Raw genomic sequence first — 17,521 nt, 5'->3', positions numbered from 1 at the left:
TCTTTATTGCTATTTTATTGATTTGAAAGCCATTTTTTTGACTGTCGATATCATATTTTATTTAAATTCATTGCCAAAATATTCATATCAATTTCACATAATTTCTTAATGCTCATTCATTTGTAGATAATAAATAATTCATATAGAAACTTTAATGTGAAATTAATTACAAATTTAAACTTAAGTTTTCTAATCTTTATTACCGACAAATGACGTGGTGGCGCTAGCAACACACATATATTGTATCGTTATCCATTTTTGTATTAATTGTTTTATCGATCATACAGGAAATCATGATATATGGTGTTCCTTCAAGTCACAATACGACCGATAGGCTTCTATAATAAAATTCTTACTTCTTCTTATCACCTTAAAGTCTTCCTTTAGAAAAATTTCCTTCACTTGATTTTGAAATAAAAATAATAAAAATAAAAATATATCCAACGACACGAGACGCAGTGAAGCGGACGCGCGAAACAACGCCAGCTAGCGACAAAAATGAATGAGTCATTTGAAGAAGTGTGGATGAATAAACTCTTGAAGTTCGATCCGTTTTTTCGAGATATAAATAATTATATAAGAAATAAGAAAAATCAACGATAAAACTATTATTATTCCATTCAGATGAGTAATTTTGTGTAAGCGTTTATAAATCAGTTTAGCAAAACTTAATAATAAAGTCACGCATCAGCATTCGCAATCGTAATATTGGAATAATATTTTTTGCTTTTTAAATTCACTTCGAAGAAAAGTAAATTTGAAGAATTCAGTAATGCAGTAGAATGGGGAAAAAAAATAATTAAATCAATATGAAAAATACGTATTATTAGATCTTTTACTAAATCCTTTAGAATCTAAAATAAGGCCAAATTTCGGTAAAGTTTTAATAATTCACAAAAACAAATGAATAGGTTTGTGGAGGCGGGTAGTCTGAACGACTGAAATTAAGTCTTTCATTCCTCCTTCCCAATCATTGTAGCGTGTTTGAAGCAGAACTTATGGCGATAGAAGAAGTGACCTTTGTTATCCGTATTTTCTGACATAGTCAGGCTGGTAGTAAATCTCTAAATTCTGTCTTTAGAAACTCTATTACAGTCCATAACTGTCAATCATCTCTAATGGAGATGCCGCAGTTTAACAGAAAAAAAAATCCAAGTGGTCCAATTTTTAATGACACTTCCACATAGATCCGGCGGCTGAATCTAAGCGATGACCTGTGTTAAGTTCACCTTTAGGGCATCCGTCCATTATGGTTTATTTGCATAGACCTTCAAGAAACCACACATGAAAAAGTCTAACGGGGTCAAATCGCATTACCTTGGGGACCACCTCACATCACACCTGCGAGAGATAACCTTACCCTCAAATCGATCATGCGAAAAGTCATTCGTGGCGTTTGCTGTGTGGCACGAAGCCTCGCCGCCGCCGGCCGTCCTGCTGGGCCCACATGTCGTCTAGGTCCGTATGGTTCACTTTGGGCCATAAGAAATTAGTTATCAATGTATGAAACACTTGCTGTTGACGGTGACCGATTCACTAACGTCGTTTTCTAAAAGTACTGACCAATTACGCCGCCGCTTTGACCGAAATTCTAGCCCAAACGGTAACTTTTTTAAGGTTGCATTATCACATTGTGAACATCGCGTGTCCTTCCTTACTTACTTACTTAAGGTGGCGCTACAGTACAGGGCGGACCTGGGCCTCAACCAACAAGCAACTCCAGCCAGCTGGGTCCATAGCTAGCTCTCTCCAGTTTCACACGCCAAGTTGGTTGAGGTCTTCACCCACGTGAGTGCGACACATGAGTCGCGGTCTTCCTCTACTGCGCCGTACTTCGCGATTGGATTCGAAGACCTTCCGTGCTGGAATTTTGATGTCCATTCGCTCTACATGACCTAGCCATCTAAGCCGTTGGACTTTAATTCTGCTAATTAAGTCAGTGTCGACTATCGCTGTACAGCCCGTACAATTCATCTTTATATTTTCTCTCCATTCTCCATCTATGCGTAGGGGACCGAAAATCACCCGAAGAATTGTGCCTCTAGTGTTGCCGGTTGAGTTTTGCACAATTCTTTCCAGAACGATGTTGAAGAAGTCGCATGACAGTGCATCGTCTTGTCTAAACCCTTTTTTGACATCCAGTGCATTGGTAAGATCCTTTCCAACCTTGATAGAGCAGCGTGCATTCTCCATCGTCCTTCTGCACAAACGGATAAGTTTGACAGGGCTCTGTAGAGATATTTCCTATGGATACTATCATACGCGGCTTTAAAATCGATAAAGAGATGGTGATAGGTATCGATTTGAAGCTCCTGGGTTTCTTCCAAGATCTGCCGTAGTGTGAATATTTGGTCGAAAGTGGACTTTCCTGGTCTGAAGCCACACTGATAAGGACCTATCAGGTTCTTGACAAACGACTTCAGACGTTTTGACAGATTTGACAGATGTCACCAAAACACAATGGCCTCCACGGAGCAGACTAAATGATCAATATTATAGCAGTTTTTTAAGATTCGTAAGGGACTCAAAATGGTATCATTGAGCTTAGAAGAAAGCAGCCTAAAGATTGATGTGGTATTAAAATGAGCGATGTGGCCTACGGATATACACTTTAACCTAACCTTACTGTGTTTTTCTCAGAAAAATGTAAGTTCTACTAAAAAATACTTCTGAATTGATTCTAGCTATCGGCAGAAAACATCTTAAATTTTAACTTTAACGATAATTGATCTAATTGCACCAAAATAATCATTCTAAAGTGCACAAATGGATTTTAATACGATAGGTCGGACATATGCAATAACTTTCAATTGGAAGTTGAATACTTGAGATGAAATTCTAACTTTTAAGTAAAACCAAGGTTTTCATCAGTGAGTCTATAAAATCCTGAGTGAGTTTATAGAAGATGTCTTTTAGTAAAGCAGAAAAAGGTTATAATTTTATAATGAAATTTAAAAAAAAAATCCTAAACAATTTCAGAATCCCTGTTTATAAAGTATAGATTATTATTTTTTCCAGACACATAAGGACTTTATTATTTCTGTCTATATCAACACAATTTTTCAAATTTATAGCAAATTAAAATTGAAAACGAATAAAACTTTAAATTACATTCATTTATAGCAAACTATTTTATTATTCACAAAGCCTATTGAAAACGTATCTACAAAAATGGATAAGAAAAAATATCTTCCACATTAAAAATTACTACCTTAAGCTATACCATATAAGTATTAAGAACTATCTGCCTTGCTGAATATATAATAAATAAATCAGAAAAAGACTCAAGTCGTATTTTCTACCTTATATGCATACAGCTGAAAAATATTCCAAACATTTCTAATATTCTTTAAACTCTCAACTATTTTTGACGAACCCTCCTTCATGCGCCATTAATCTTATTCAACATCAACTCTTTTATAGTTCTTTTATGCTGACACTGTCATTTCAACACATAAAATGTTTCATATTTCCTAGAAATTTGTCTATGTTCACAAATAATTCTATAAAAATAATAATCATAAACATAAATGCGACTAAGTCTGGCGCATTCTTATCTCAAAGAAACTACTTACATACAATTGCAACTAAAGAAATTCAAATTTGAATTAAAAAAAGAAAAATTAAGTTCATCTCAAAAATATTACAACCACACTCTTTCATATAAAAAGATTTGTAAAAAAACAACAACAAACAAAATTAATAGAACTTCATATCGCACAAAATAGTCATTCTAAATTCTGAATATAACCCCACATGCTTTTCGAGCACAAAAACGTCTCTAATGTTCCGCGCATATAAATTGTTCTACAACTAAACACAAAATCACCCATCACCGACTCAACCCCTTGTTACCCGTCTTCGACCTAAATTCAAATAAATAATTATTGTTGTTCCCTTCCCGCTTCTGAATCTTCTAGCAATTCGTGTAGAACTGGGTGTACTCGAACACTGTACGAATATGCTCAAGCCCCTTGCGACATTCTATTGATAAATGCATTCAAACTCTCTGCAACAGGGTGACGCTTCTTTCTTCATCTTTAAACTCATCATCATCATCATCATCGTCATCTTATGAACAATATCAGAAAAATCATAACAAAAATTCAAAAATTTAGTGTATTTATACAATTCATCTTAATTTCTATTTTTAAACACACACAAGTAGTGCAGTTGTTCATTTTTGCAAATTTCAAAAACTTAAAATGCAAAGAATCAAAAAACAAAAAACTGAACTAAAAATTTTAAAATAATATTAAGACCAGGCCAAAATTAAAATGAATGTGTGTTTACATTAAATCGAATTGTGTCTGGGAAAAGCCAATTAACGCGCACTTTTATTCTCTTCTCGAAAATATACAAATATCACACTGGTCGGGAAAATTAAGTTTTATTTTTGTGCCACAAACAAAACAAAATTGACTTACAATTTTTCTGTAACAAAAGGTTTTTGATAAAACATGTTTCTTTAAAAATTTTCAAGACAACCAAAAACCTAAAGTAAGACATAGTTCTTAACAATTAATTGTATGATTAATGAGCACACATCTTTGTAAACATTTTGCAATTCAGTAACTTATTTAGACTCTGGAAACAAACTGGTTTGTCTGGTTTGACAAACCTTGCATTAAATTCTTTCATGGTTTTGAAAAGTACTAGTTGGAGACAACTTTAATGTTTGATTCTAAATCAAAGATTATAGTTTTAAATTTTAAAAATAAGAGTTTTCAACATTATTTTTATAAAATTTCTCAATATATTTCCAAAATTTGGTGTGATAACCTTGTTAAGACGGATTCGTTACAATAACTACAATTAGTTTCAAACCGTTTCGTTGTGCCTTTTCTGTTAAAAGCCAATATAACATAAATTATTCAGCTAGCGTTTCTATAAAATTAATGTACATATGTCAGGCAGGTGTAATCTAACAACTTATGAACATTATTAAGTTGTTTGAATGACTATAAATGGTTAAACTGAACATTGAAGCTAGGAGTTGTATATTTCAAAAACCATCACGAATTCAATTGAATAGAAACCTACTTCATACATTTAGAAATACTCATATATCCTTATATAGGGTTTTTAAATTTTTAGATTTTGGCGCCCCGTGGCGTGGCAGTTTATGCCAAATCATCATGGCAAATATCACAATTGATTAACATGTTGAAATGATAAAATTTTATTATCAAAATGAGTATTTGTTAACGCAAACGTTACGCGCATTGCGCCCATTTTACGGTAGACGTGGTGGCCTTCACAGTCGACTCTTCAACGTTTCGTGCCCGGTTCAGTAAATAATCGACCAACACCCGTACTTTCAAGGAACGCAAGATCGGTCGAAAACATCACCGCGGTCCGTGAAAGTGTACAGCAGAACCAGAGGCAGTCCATTCCTCGCCGTGCACAAAAACTCGGCCTTTCGCAGACTTCAACTTGGTAAATTTTGCTTCGGGACTTAGGCCTGCACTCGTACAAGATCCAACAACTGACCCATGAGCTCAAAGTTCATGACCATAGACAATCGCTGACTGGGCTTCGGATCGTTTGAAAGAGGACCTCAAAATCATCTTTAGTGACGAGGCGCAAGTTTGGATGAATGGCTCTCCTAAGAAGTAAAATTGCTGTATATGGTCCTACACCAACCCACGCGATTTGGATTTTGTGCTGGTGGCACAATTGGTCCGTACTTTTTTGAAAACGACATTAGTGAGGCGGTCAATTTCAACAGCGAGTGCTACATAACGATGATAACTAGTTTCTTATGGCCCAAATTGAACCATATGGACCTAGACGACATGTGGTTCCAGCAGTATGGTGCTGCGGCCGGCGCTACGTGCGACACATAAAACGCAACGACATCTACGCACAACATGTACCCGCCCTTATTGACAAAGCCTATACGTGTATGTGTTTTTCGAATTTTTTAAGGGTAATATCTCAAAAACTTGACGTGATAGAGTGACTTTAGAGTGGGATTCGAATCAGACCCATCAATCTAATCGGAAAAGTTTAATTTAATTGCCTTTCAGTACAAATCTTATCAAACAATGAGATCCTCTGAAACAAAAATACGATTGGGAAGCAAAAACTTGCTCCTGTATCCAAAGAGTCTGTTTAAAAATAGACCCTTATTTAAGGATTTGAAAATATACTTGTACACAAAATTTATCTTAAAAAATTAAAATACCTATCAACTTCTTGAAAAGAAAATTAATTTAACAATTTTGTCTTAATTAAATTTGTACACATACAATTTTTGGTTGAACAATTTTGACCCGTTTTTGAGATATCAAATTTAAGAAAAAAATGTTGTTTGAGAAAGAGAAAGAGTCCAAGGAGCGTGTTTGAAAACTTAAAAAAGAGTCCAAGGAGCTTAAAAAACTTTTCTGTATTTTAAAATTTCCAAATGTACCTGCTAGAGAGACTCTCTTAAAATGTACAAGCAAGCCCTGTCATCAGCCAAAAGATAAGGCTGGAGAGAATACTGTCAATCAATCGAAGACATAAAGGACTCCGCAAGGCTTAGCAAAGTATAATCGAAGGAACATTGTAATCCTTCATTTCTAAAAAAGCCTGATGGAACCTGGACAGCCTCTCCAGCCGAATCTCTTGAGCTACTGATGAAGACGCACTTTCCGGGTTGCGAGAGTTATAACCCCGAATCGTTTGAAACCACAGAGCTAAACGTAGCTCATGTGGAGCAAGTCAATTTCGTTTTAACCAGAGAATAATTTGTGGGCCATCAATGGATGGCATACTGCCAGTTATGCTTCAAAAGTTGCATGATGTAGCAGCTCCATGGCTGGAAAAAATTTTCAAAGGATGCCTCCTTCTCAAACATGTGCCCATGTCGTGAAGACAGGTCAAAGTAGTTTTTATCCCGAAAGTGGGTAGGCGAGGTCACGAATCCGCGAAGGATTTCAGACCAATAAGTTTAACATCTTTTATGCTTAAAACCTTGGAGCGCATTCTTGATTACCATATTAGAGAAATCCTAGTTGGACGACCTCTCGAAAGCTCTCAGCATGCTTATCTTAAGGGCAAATCTACGGAAACTGCCCTCCATGAGGTAGTGCGTACTGTAGATTAAACAATCCATTATAAAGAATTTACTCTTGCCACCTTCCTAGACATAGAACGTGCTTTCAACAACGTCCTTACAGAATCCATAGAAGAATCGCTCGTTAAGTTCGGTGTAGAAGACTTCATTCGAGAATGGATTATTTCCATGCTCAGTGACAGGAAGATTCGAGCCACTCTAGGCAATACAATCGCAACAAAACACGTGAGTAGGGGAACACCCCAGGGTGGTATCCTTTCGCCTCTTCTATGGCTTCTGGTAATGGATATAATTCTCGTTAAATTAGAGAGATGTGGAGTGAAGGCGGTAGCCTATGCGGATGATTATGTACTATTGGTGTATTGAAACTGAACTGTTGCTCTTTACCACCAAAACTAAAGTACCCCCCTTCACGATACCTCGCCTCAACGGTCAAATTCTATCATTGTCTTCCAGTGCAAAATATTTGGGAGTTATACTCGACCCTAAACTAAACTGGAAACTAAATATTGAAGTACGGGTTAAGAAGGCCTGTGTTGCCTTTTAAGTCTGCAGCAAAACTTTCGGCAAAAAGTGGGCACTTCAGTCAAAGATGATTTTATGGACGTACACAGCCTCAGATATTATCTCGGTAGACACTGACTACTGCACTCCTACTTTGAGCCTTAGTAAGGGTTTTAAGGTTATTTTCCCATGCAAAGAAGATTGGGAGGATGACATTGTGTCGATAGGTTTCGACACAACCATCTTTACTGACGGCTCAAAGATAGAGTGCGGAGTTGGTTTTGGGATCTTTTCTGAGTCCCTAAAGGTAGCCAAATCCCTTAGGCTTCCTGACTTTGCTAGCGTTTTTCAGGCTGAACTGCTGGCAATAAGGGAGGCATGTAAGATACTTAAACAAAGCCCAAACCAAAACCGAAATGTGGCTATCTTCTCATATAAATTGGTCCAGCAATGTCGCGATGAGCTTGCGAGTCTGAATATTAACCTCGGTGTCACCCTGATCTGGGTTCCGGGCCATAGTGCTAACGTGGGAAATGAACGGGCTGACGAGCTAGCCAGGCAAGGATCGGCCCTTCATAGCTCACTTGCGGAAATGGTTAAAATTTCTCTTGGTGCTATGAAGGGTAAAATCTTTTCTATCTACCAAACTGAATCAAACCGAAGGTGGAGCAATTTACCCAACTGCATTATATCTAGGAAGATATGGCCCACCTATAATAAAACCCGTACAAACGATCTTCTATGCAGGCCGAGGCAAGACTTAGCCAGGATAGTTGCGGTTTGTACCGAACATTGGCCTAAAGGAGTTCATGCAGAGAAGTTGGGTATCTCTTACAACACCTTTTGCCGTAGTTGTAGTTACCAAAGAGAAAGTGAAACGATAATCCATTTAATCTGCAAATGTCCTGCTTTGGCAAACACGAGAATGAAATGCTTTGGAAAAGCATTCTTTCACGAACTTGATGAGCTATCTGAGACAAAGATTAGAGACCTAATCTTTTTTCTCAATGCGATAAAATGGCTCTAACATAATCGCTATGAAGCTTCTCTATACATTTTTCCCTTTCTTTCACAGGTCAAACGAGTTTTGGTATCAAAACGGCGCACTACATTTCCGTCTAGGTTGCTTTGAGACCGCCATTTCTACCTACCTACCTAAATTTGTTGTAATGCTATAAGTAAATTATTTTATTTTATTTGTATGTTATGTATCATAATTATTAGTCTAAATGGAGGAAATAAATAAAACTCATTTTAAACCGTTTTTCCTTTTTACTTTAAAAACCGTATGAGAATAATAAGTAAAGCGCTTCTTACAACTTATGAATATTTTTTTTAAGTTAAAAATTGTTGATTTGGAAAACCATAATCAATTAACTTCAAAAAACAACGAAAAAGACCAACTTTATTGCCAGTAACAAAACTTTATCGGCCACTTTAAAATTTTACAAAAAATAAAATGATCAACTTGTTCGCAGAAACTAGCTTCTGTACAGAAAAAGTCTGTTTAAAAACAGCACTTGTTTGTCTTCAAAAATTAAAATGCCATTTGATTTCTCAAAAAATCCTTAATTTATTAATTCTTTTTACGAAAATCGTACAAACTTTTTTTTCGAAATACGTATGCAGTTATTAAGTCATTATAAATTGAATATACGTTTTACATTTGAAATTATTTTAAATATTACTTAAAAATCCAAAAAGTGATACAAATTTTTGATCATACAATTTTATTTAAAAATTACGAGGGTGTGTTTAGAAAAAGATATATTAATTCCTGAGAAAATTTTAAAACAAAATAAAGGGAGATACCTTTTCTGGACCAACCCAAAAATACCTTAAAATTTTGCACTGTAGGAATAAATTGAGAACAAAAAATTAGACAACATTTCATAAAAATCTATCCATTCGTTTTTGAGAAGATCGAATTTTCGATTTTTGTAAAACAAATGTTTTGTCTTTGAAATTGCCAAAACACGCATCTGCGGTCGCAATATTTGGAACAACCTTATTCAACTTCTCAATCGTCGTATAATGTCATATCTCGAGTTTAAAATTTCTTAAATTGCATTCGTAAAAAGAGGATGGGATGCGACCCACACTGATAACTTCCCATCCCCAGAATGTCGATTTGTCTTCCTTAAAGCTGTAACAAAATATTCATAGCAATATTTTGTGTAGAATAAATAATTTTAAGTCAATATTTTTTTATTGTTCTCTTAATACTTGAGTCGAAAACCATTTCTCATCACTTTTTTGTTGAATTTTTCTATAAAACAAAATTGACTAAAAATTATCAAAAATACTTTTGCATATAATAAAATAGCTTTTTTTCTTAACAAAAAAACAATTTTAACCAATTTTGTAACATTTCATACAGATTAGATTTTTCTAAGAAAATCTGGCACAGAATGCAATCATTTTAAATTCACACCACAATAACATTAAAATCGAACACCAATTTTTTCCAATTTTACATACTTAATATTTTTTGAGGAATTTTATTAACAATATTTTCCATAAGATGAAATAAGTGTGAAGTCAATATCTTTAATTTTTAAAAAGATATTTAAGTTAGAACTTAACTTTTACCAACTTCTTTTGTTTTTATTTTTTGTAAACAAACTGTCATGTCAATTCGATTTTTCTCCAAATGTTTGCCACATGTCAAAAACGTTATTCTTCGTTGCATTATATTATTTTGGAGATATAAGTATTTTTTGTTCGTAAAATATTCGAGATGACAATTACAAAACGTTAATTGAATTTTTTCAAAATTATATCTGTCTAGTATCACGCTACATTAAAGAACATACAATTTAATTCAAAACGGTAGCGTTAGTGGTTCGTGAGATAATTTTCGTCAACGAAAATATTAACTTTTTTTTAAGTATTACAAAAAACGCCCTATGCTACAATAAAACAACCATTCAATTTTTTTAAAAGTCCTTTCTGCATTTTTCTGTGTTAATATCTGTATAACAAAATTTATTTCAGGTCGATACCTCTTCTTGTTCTTGAGAAATGGACCACGAATAAAGTTTCCTGTTCACACGCTCACACTGGCATCTCTCCAAAAATCGTTTATGTAGATTCTGGGAACCTTGAAACGTCAAAAAGTGTCAGAATTTTCAATTCCATTAACCGAACCTATTACAATAACTTCCTGTGGGGAGTTATTAAATTTGACAAATTGTTCTTTTACGTCGCGAGTAAAAACTGCTTCGTGAATTTGGATAGACTCAAAAAGACTAATATATGAAAATGTAATTCTCAAAAACCTGATAGAGAGTCGGATTTCAATTAGGGCCATTTAAAAACCCATCAAAAAAGTACAATTTGATTTCCAGAAACAAAACAAATCAACAATCAGAACTTTTACCCTAGTCTACAATTTTCATTAGGGACATAAGACAGACATTCTCGAGCTCTCCATTCAAACAGTTACAATTTGACTTATATGGAAGTTTAAAACAAAAAAATAAGTCAAGACAGTAAAAAGAAGTTCCATTATTACGTATTTTGTGTTCTTCCTGCTGCATCAACAGTGTGTCGCTTTTTGTGATGAAAGACAGGTTCTCTGCTTGAAGAAACACTCCTCTTGCACCCAAAGCACCAGCAGAAGACAGCAGCGACAACAAAAATAATAAAAGAAGTCAATAACCTTTAAAATCCATCTTCTAACACACTAAAGAACTACAGACTATCTATATACACGGTGCGAATGCATCTAGAAGATACAAAGATATACACTTCCTGAAATTCTATTGTCGTCAGTTTTAGCTGTCATTTGGTGTGTAGTTTGTAGTTTTTGTCACGGCTGACTCTGAGCTGTTACTTGGATGTCATTATTTTCAAACCAAAAACGTACAAAAAGATAGAATTGAAAGCACTTACTTTGAGTATTTGCTTGGTATCTGCTCACTCGTTACGAATTGAAATGAGGAATTCCGGAGGAATGTTACTCGCCCTTCGAAACCAAGAAATTCGTTTTTCGATTTTATATGAAAATGCACTTAATTCACTTTTTTCTTTTTTATTTCTCGTTGGTTTTATTTCCCCCCACTAATCCACACGCACACGGTATAAAATTATTTAGCCCGCACTCGCGCTGCGATGCGACTTCCAACAACAACAAAAATAAAAACAACAACAGCAAACTAAACGCAGTCTTCCCGAAACGCCAATATTTCGAACAAGTATCTGAGAGTACGAGTAAACTATATATTTGAGGAGCAAAATCTCCAAAGGTCTCTAGATGTCAGACATGACTAAATGCTCCACCAACAATCTTGAGGCAATCAGGGCGGCATAAAAGAGCTCTAATGATGATGATGATGATCGCGATCGCGACGAGACGACTACAACGACGACCACGATGTTGAAGTTGATATTGTTATGTTGTGCGGCGCTAGAGTACTTAAGTTCGATGTTGAGCCCCCAAGTTTGAAGTTGTGTATATGCTCAAGACCTGAATCTCAATCTATCTTTGCAAGATCACTGTGATCGGATTGCGTCATTAGCGTGTCGGTCGTGTTTTTGTAGAACGATTGTCGCCTTCTTCGCAACCGTTGCGCTTCTGCTGAGAAAAGTATCTTTAAATATTTGTTTAGCACTAAGAACGTTCGAAGATAGTTTTCCCCTCCTGTATGAAGCCGACGTGTGTGAAAGCGTGTTGTTGTTCGAACGGGAGGCTAGGCTATTACGGTAAGCAGGCACTAAATTATAGTAGGTGCGATTCACTTCCAAGGCAATATGAGGTTTGATCAGCCGATCCTCGCGAACTTTTAATTTATATACCCACGGACTGAGGCCCGATTGTGAATTAATTTCGGTAGTACTTATACCACCACCGCCGCCGATCGTTAATGGGTTAATCTAATAATTTTATAATTCCTTATCTAATATTTTATTTTTATTATATAGGTTTTTAGGTAAAAACATCGTTTTTGGATAAAGTTTTAGGCGAGAAGCCGACTTTCAAACCTAATCGTTTTGTTTTTGAAGTGGGTGAGGTGAATTCGAGATATAAAAAATATACTGTCGCAAGGCGGCATTCCTATTAATTAATAACTTTTTAATGGTTCTCCTTAGGGTAATATATCTACGTACCTTCTCACCTATAGTTAGTTTGATTCATTGATAAGTGGTTTTATTAGAGATTTCAATCGATATTAAAAATAAGTACCCAGATGTCTGGAAAATTTAGATAAAGAGAAATAGTCAATTTTCAAAACGTTGTGAGATCTTGGATTGAAAGAGTTCTTATGTTCTCTTTAATTATAAGCATAAGTTCTCTTATTAATATTCATATGTTATTATTTGGTTTTGGTATTTTGATAAATGTTGCATTGGTGCAATTTTATTTGATTGGTCAATGGACTGAAGAGTTAATTAAATAAGACGATAAAGAAACCATCAAAATTCTCAGTCTTCTTGTACAGACACATATTTTTTAAGTGAAGAATTTAATAAAAATGAATATTTGTGAAGCAGTTGGAAACAGATGTGTCTTAAATTAAGTTTGTTGAAAGATTGATTGTCAACATTGACTGGACGTATGAATCTACAATAAGTTCAACGAATTATTATTTTTTCTTTGTTTCAATTAGGGTGTGAAATAAATTTGTTTATTATGACCTTGAAGTGGAAAAAATTCCATCATTCTGGTCATCAGTCAAATATTTTTTATTGAGGAATCTTTGGATCTGTAGGCCATTGGCTTTTTTCTTAAAAAGGATGGATACAAAAATACGCTAAGGAATGATTCGATGCACCACTCTACTAGTTAGCTTGATTTGTATTAAATTTGATCACACATAAATTCTATAATTTGTAGTATTTTATTTTAAAATAATTTAAAAAACGTCTAATTGAATAAATAGTGGAGACAAATTATTAGGATCTTTTAAATTTGATACACAATTCAAAACAAAAAGTTACGAAACTATATATTTCGTTTAGTAATTTTTAAAGAGCTGTATCTTGGTTTAAAGAAGTACCATTGAGAATAATGAGTAAGCGTTCAGGGCTGGATTGAGGGGAGGGCAACCGGGGTAGTAAACATCTTTTCGTTTGATATGTTTGCTACCTACAGCCTACAGTACTTTGTGCATAGACGATTATTTAATTATATTAATCTTAAGTAACAGAAATAATTGATCTATATTTGTTCACTCCAATCAAATACAAATGCAAGGGGGTGCACGCTCTTAATTTGGAGAAAAATCATTTATCGGCGTTAGTTCCTTGTCGTGGTCATACTCTAAATTTAGTGGGAAAGGCAGCTGCTAACGCTTGTCCATCGGCTGTTCAATTCTTTGATTTCATGCAGAATTTGTACACGTTTTTCACAGCCAGTATAGAGCGGCACCGAATTCTGATTGAGAAATTATCGAAGAAGAAAAGCATCCAGTTTTAAGTCTTGAAAAAGCTCAGCGACACTCGTTGGTCTTGTCGAGCTGAACCTACGAAAGTCTTAGTCAACGGCTATTCGGAAATCGAAGAAGCTTTCACCAGCATATTTTCCGATAAAGAGCAAAAAGACATAGTGAGGAATGAAGCAACGCACCTTCTTCCGAAGATGAGTGTTCTCAAAACCACTTTGTTTACAACATTTTGGAACGATATCTTGGAGCGATTCAACGCTACAAACAAAATGTTGCAAGTCAGAAAATGATTCTTGAATCGGCAATGCGTGCACTAGAATTATTGAAATCATTCGTGGAATCCAAACGAAATGATTTTGATAAATACGAGGAAGCAGCCAAAAAAATATCCCATAATGAAGAATATGTACAATCACGCACCTGCACAAGAACGAGAATTGTGAGGTTGAATCCGTTCGATTACGGGAAAACACAAGGAAAAATACAATGTATCCGCCATTATCCCAGTGATTGACCAAATGAAAGATTGCACGCCTATGAAGCTGTACGTGTCAGATTTGGATTCATGAATTACATCGAGAAGATGGATGCTGAAAATTTGCACGATGCAGTAGAGGTATTGGTGAAAGTGTATCCGGATGATTAAAAGCCTAGTATCGGTAATGGGTTGGTTCAATGTGTGTGTTTTATCGACTCATACAAATGGGAAAAGGAACAGATCAAACGCCGGATCGATTTTACTAACAAATTCTCGAAAATTAAAATTTCAGATCTACATTCCCAAACCTCGAAATTGAATTGAGAATGTATTTGGTTTTGATGGTAACAAACTGCACTCATTTTCAAAAATGAAAATTATAAAAATAGGCACGATGGGACAGAATCGTCTATCGAAGCTCTCTCTCCTAAGCATTGAAAGCTAATTACTCCGAGAACTAGATTTCACCGAAATCATCAACGATTTTTCAGCAAAAAATGATCGAAAGGTTCCGTTCGTTAACCCTAAAATTTAATTTCAGATAAATCTTTTTTCCGTTTATATTTATATGTGTTTTTTCACAAGAAATTATTTATTGAAAAAATCGAGTCTAAAAATGGTTTACTTTATTTTGAAAATAATTTGGGGTGAGGGGTCTCCCCTCCTTTATTGTCATGAGGGCTCTGGACCTCTAAATGCGGCCCTGTAAGCGTTTCAAAGATTCAAATTTTATTTGGTTAATTGTAATTCAAATCATTTTCCTTTAAAACATTATAAATACATAGATAAGGTAGCGCAACAACTTGTAAAGAATTAGGGCCTAGTGATAAGTGATTCGATCTGGACAAAAACAAAAACATATTGCTTAACGCTCTGGCCTCATAAGTCAGCTATCGAACTGATATATTAAGGCCTGTTTCCTAATACTCTTCTTAAATCTGTGCCATAAATAAGTACAACTTAAATTCTAAGTATACTTACTTAATTACTTACTTAAAGTGGCGTTACAATCCGGGCGGACCTGGGCCTCAACCGACATGCGTCTCCAGCCAGCTCAGTCCCTATCTAGCTCTCTCCAGTTTCACACGCCAAGTTGGTTAAGGTCTTCACCCACCTGAGTGCGCCACTTGAGTCGCGGTCTTTGTTGTTGAGAAGTTCAAAAGCGCAGTCAATGCCGAGGATATGGAAGGAACACTTCTGCAGATAGTATAACGACGACGAAGAACTGAATTCCGCTGTCAGGGAGGATTATCCATTCAATATAGACGACGAAAGCCAACAATCCCGTATTAACAACTTAGACGAAGTAAAGATTGCCAAATCTAAGCTGAAGTCTAACAAAGCCGCTGAGGGAGATGGCTTGAATGCCGAGCTTTTTATACCAGTTGGAGATAATTTGGTAAGAAATATACTAACCAAATTATATTATTAAGATAAGGTCGAAAGGAAGCATGCCCGATGAATGAAACCTCAGTTGCTCGATACTGAAAAAGAGAGACCCTCTTAATCGCACCCAACTATTAAGGAATCAGTCTATTTTTGCTTACAAAACCTTCTCTGCCGCAATATGTGAAAGTCTAAAGTCCATTGCCTACAACCAGATAGGCCCTTATCAGTGTGGTCCACAGACCAGAAAAGTCCACAGTCGATGAGCTGTATAGAGCCATGTCTAGATTTCTGCCCAACTCGTCCGTTTGTGTAGGATGACCATGGAGAATACTCACTGCTCCATAAAGGTTGAAAACAACTTAACAGAATCTCTCGTATCGAAAAAGGTTGATGCGCTGTCATGGAATTTCTTTAACATCGTCTTTGAAAGAAAAGTGCAGAGCTTCCATGTCAACATTAGAGGCACTATCCTTAAAAAGTCTTTCCAAATACTGGCGTATGCTGATGAAGAGTTACTCGTGCTGTTTCTATGGGCTATAAAATCAATAGAGTATGAAAGCTCTCTCTCGAGAGACCCCGTCCTGCTATATGATGCAGAAGCATGGAATATACAGATGAAGGCACCTTGGGTCGTTTCGAGGAAAAAGTTCTTCGCGTGACGCACGGTCCCGTATGCATGAGCGGATAGGACTTTTATGTACAGCAAAGCATCCACTTGCGGCCAATTTCTCTGATATTGTTCTAAAAGGTGGTGTTGGTATTGAATAAAGTACACAATGGTACAATTATGTATGGACAAAAATATAAGCCAAATGGGCGCTGCGACCTCGAAGGCATACCTCCATCCGATGATCCAAATTTTCGATGACGCTAGGGCAAACTTGTTGTTCTATAGCGTTAATATGCTGATTTATCTCATCCCTTCATTAATTGTTGCTGACTTATGACGTACATTTTTTCCTTTAAAAAGCTGCAAGGAAAAAAGTTCAACGGGGTCAAATCACATGATCTTGGTGACCAATTGACATCGCCATCACGTTAAATAACACTGCCAAAAGAACTATTGTTTCGTTAGCTCTGTTGAAACAATACACCGTCCACTTCCATTAGTTCGTTATCATCACACGATAGCAAATACCATTCGCAATTACTGCCTGACCGTCCTCATTTTGGAAACAATACGGCCTGTTGATGTCGCCAGCCCATAATTGTCGATCTTTTTGGGTTTTTCGATACTCACTCTTGGATTATTATAATCATATTTGCACATCTCCTACAGACTCGGTTCGCTCATATTTTTGAACAATTTTCCGAGTGCACGGATATTTAGGCGATTAAATTGACCGACAAAATCACGACGTTCAAATTATGCATTTTGATTTAAACGTCCATTTTCTTAAAAAGCTCATTTAAATTCGCTTTGTTTAGCTGTGGATCTTTCCATGGTTGCAATTGTATAAGTCTAAAATTGAGAAATGTCATTGACATTTACCTGTGGTTGCATTCAACATCGGCCCTTAAAATTAAAATACTCCTTGATATTCTTCAATCTTTACAAAAAATTAATATAAATTTATTTTTGTTATAAAATACTGAATTTTCAAATATCAAAATGAAACTTTAATTAAACTCGGAGGTTATTACAAACAAATTCCGACAGTATGACGACATTACCCTTCAAGTATCACTGTTCAACCT

At 35.5% G+C, this 17,521-nt stretch overlaps 1 protein-coding gene across 2 annotated transcripts in view; it reads right to left on the bottom strand.

Annotated features, from left to right (window-relative positions):
- Window positions 1-12,322, bottom strand: part of LOC129949545 (endoplasmic reticulum metallopeptidase 1) — a 43,338-nt gene extending 31,016 nt beyond the window's left edge. For both annotated transcript variants that reach the window (XM_056061067.1, XM_056061066.1), the window contains exon 1: window positions 11,465-12,322. The gene's annotated coding sequence lies outside the window, so the exon portion shown is untranslated. The remainder of the gene's footprint in view (window positions 1-11,464) is intronic.
- Window positions 12,323-17,521: the final 5,199 nt, after the last annotated feature.

Source organism: Eupeodes corollae, chromosome 3 (genome assembly GCF_945859685.1).
Source record: "Eupeodes corollae chromosome 3, idEupCoro1.1, whole genome shotgun sequence".
Lineage (NCBI taxonomy): Eukaryota > Metazoa > Arthropoda > Insecta > Diptera > Syrphidae > Eupeodes > Eupeodes corollae.
Note: the sequence above shows the minus strand (reverse complement) of the source record. Positions and strands in the feature narration are given on the sequence as shown.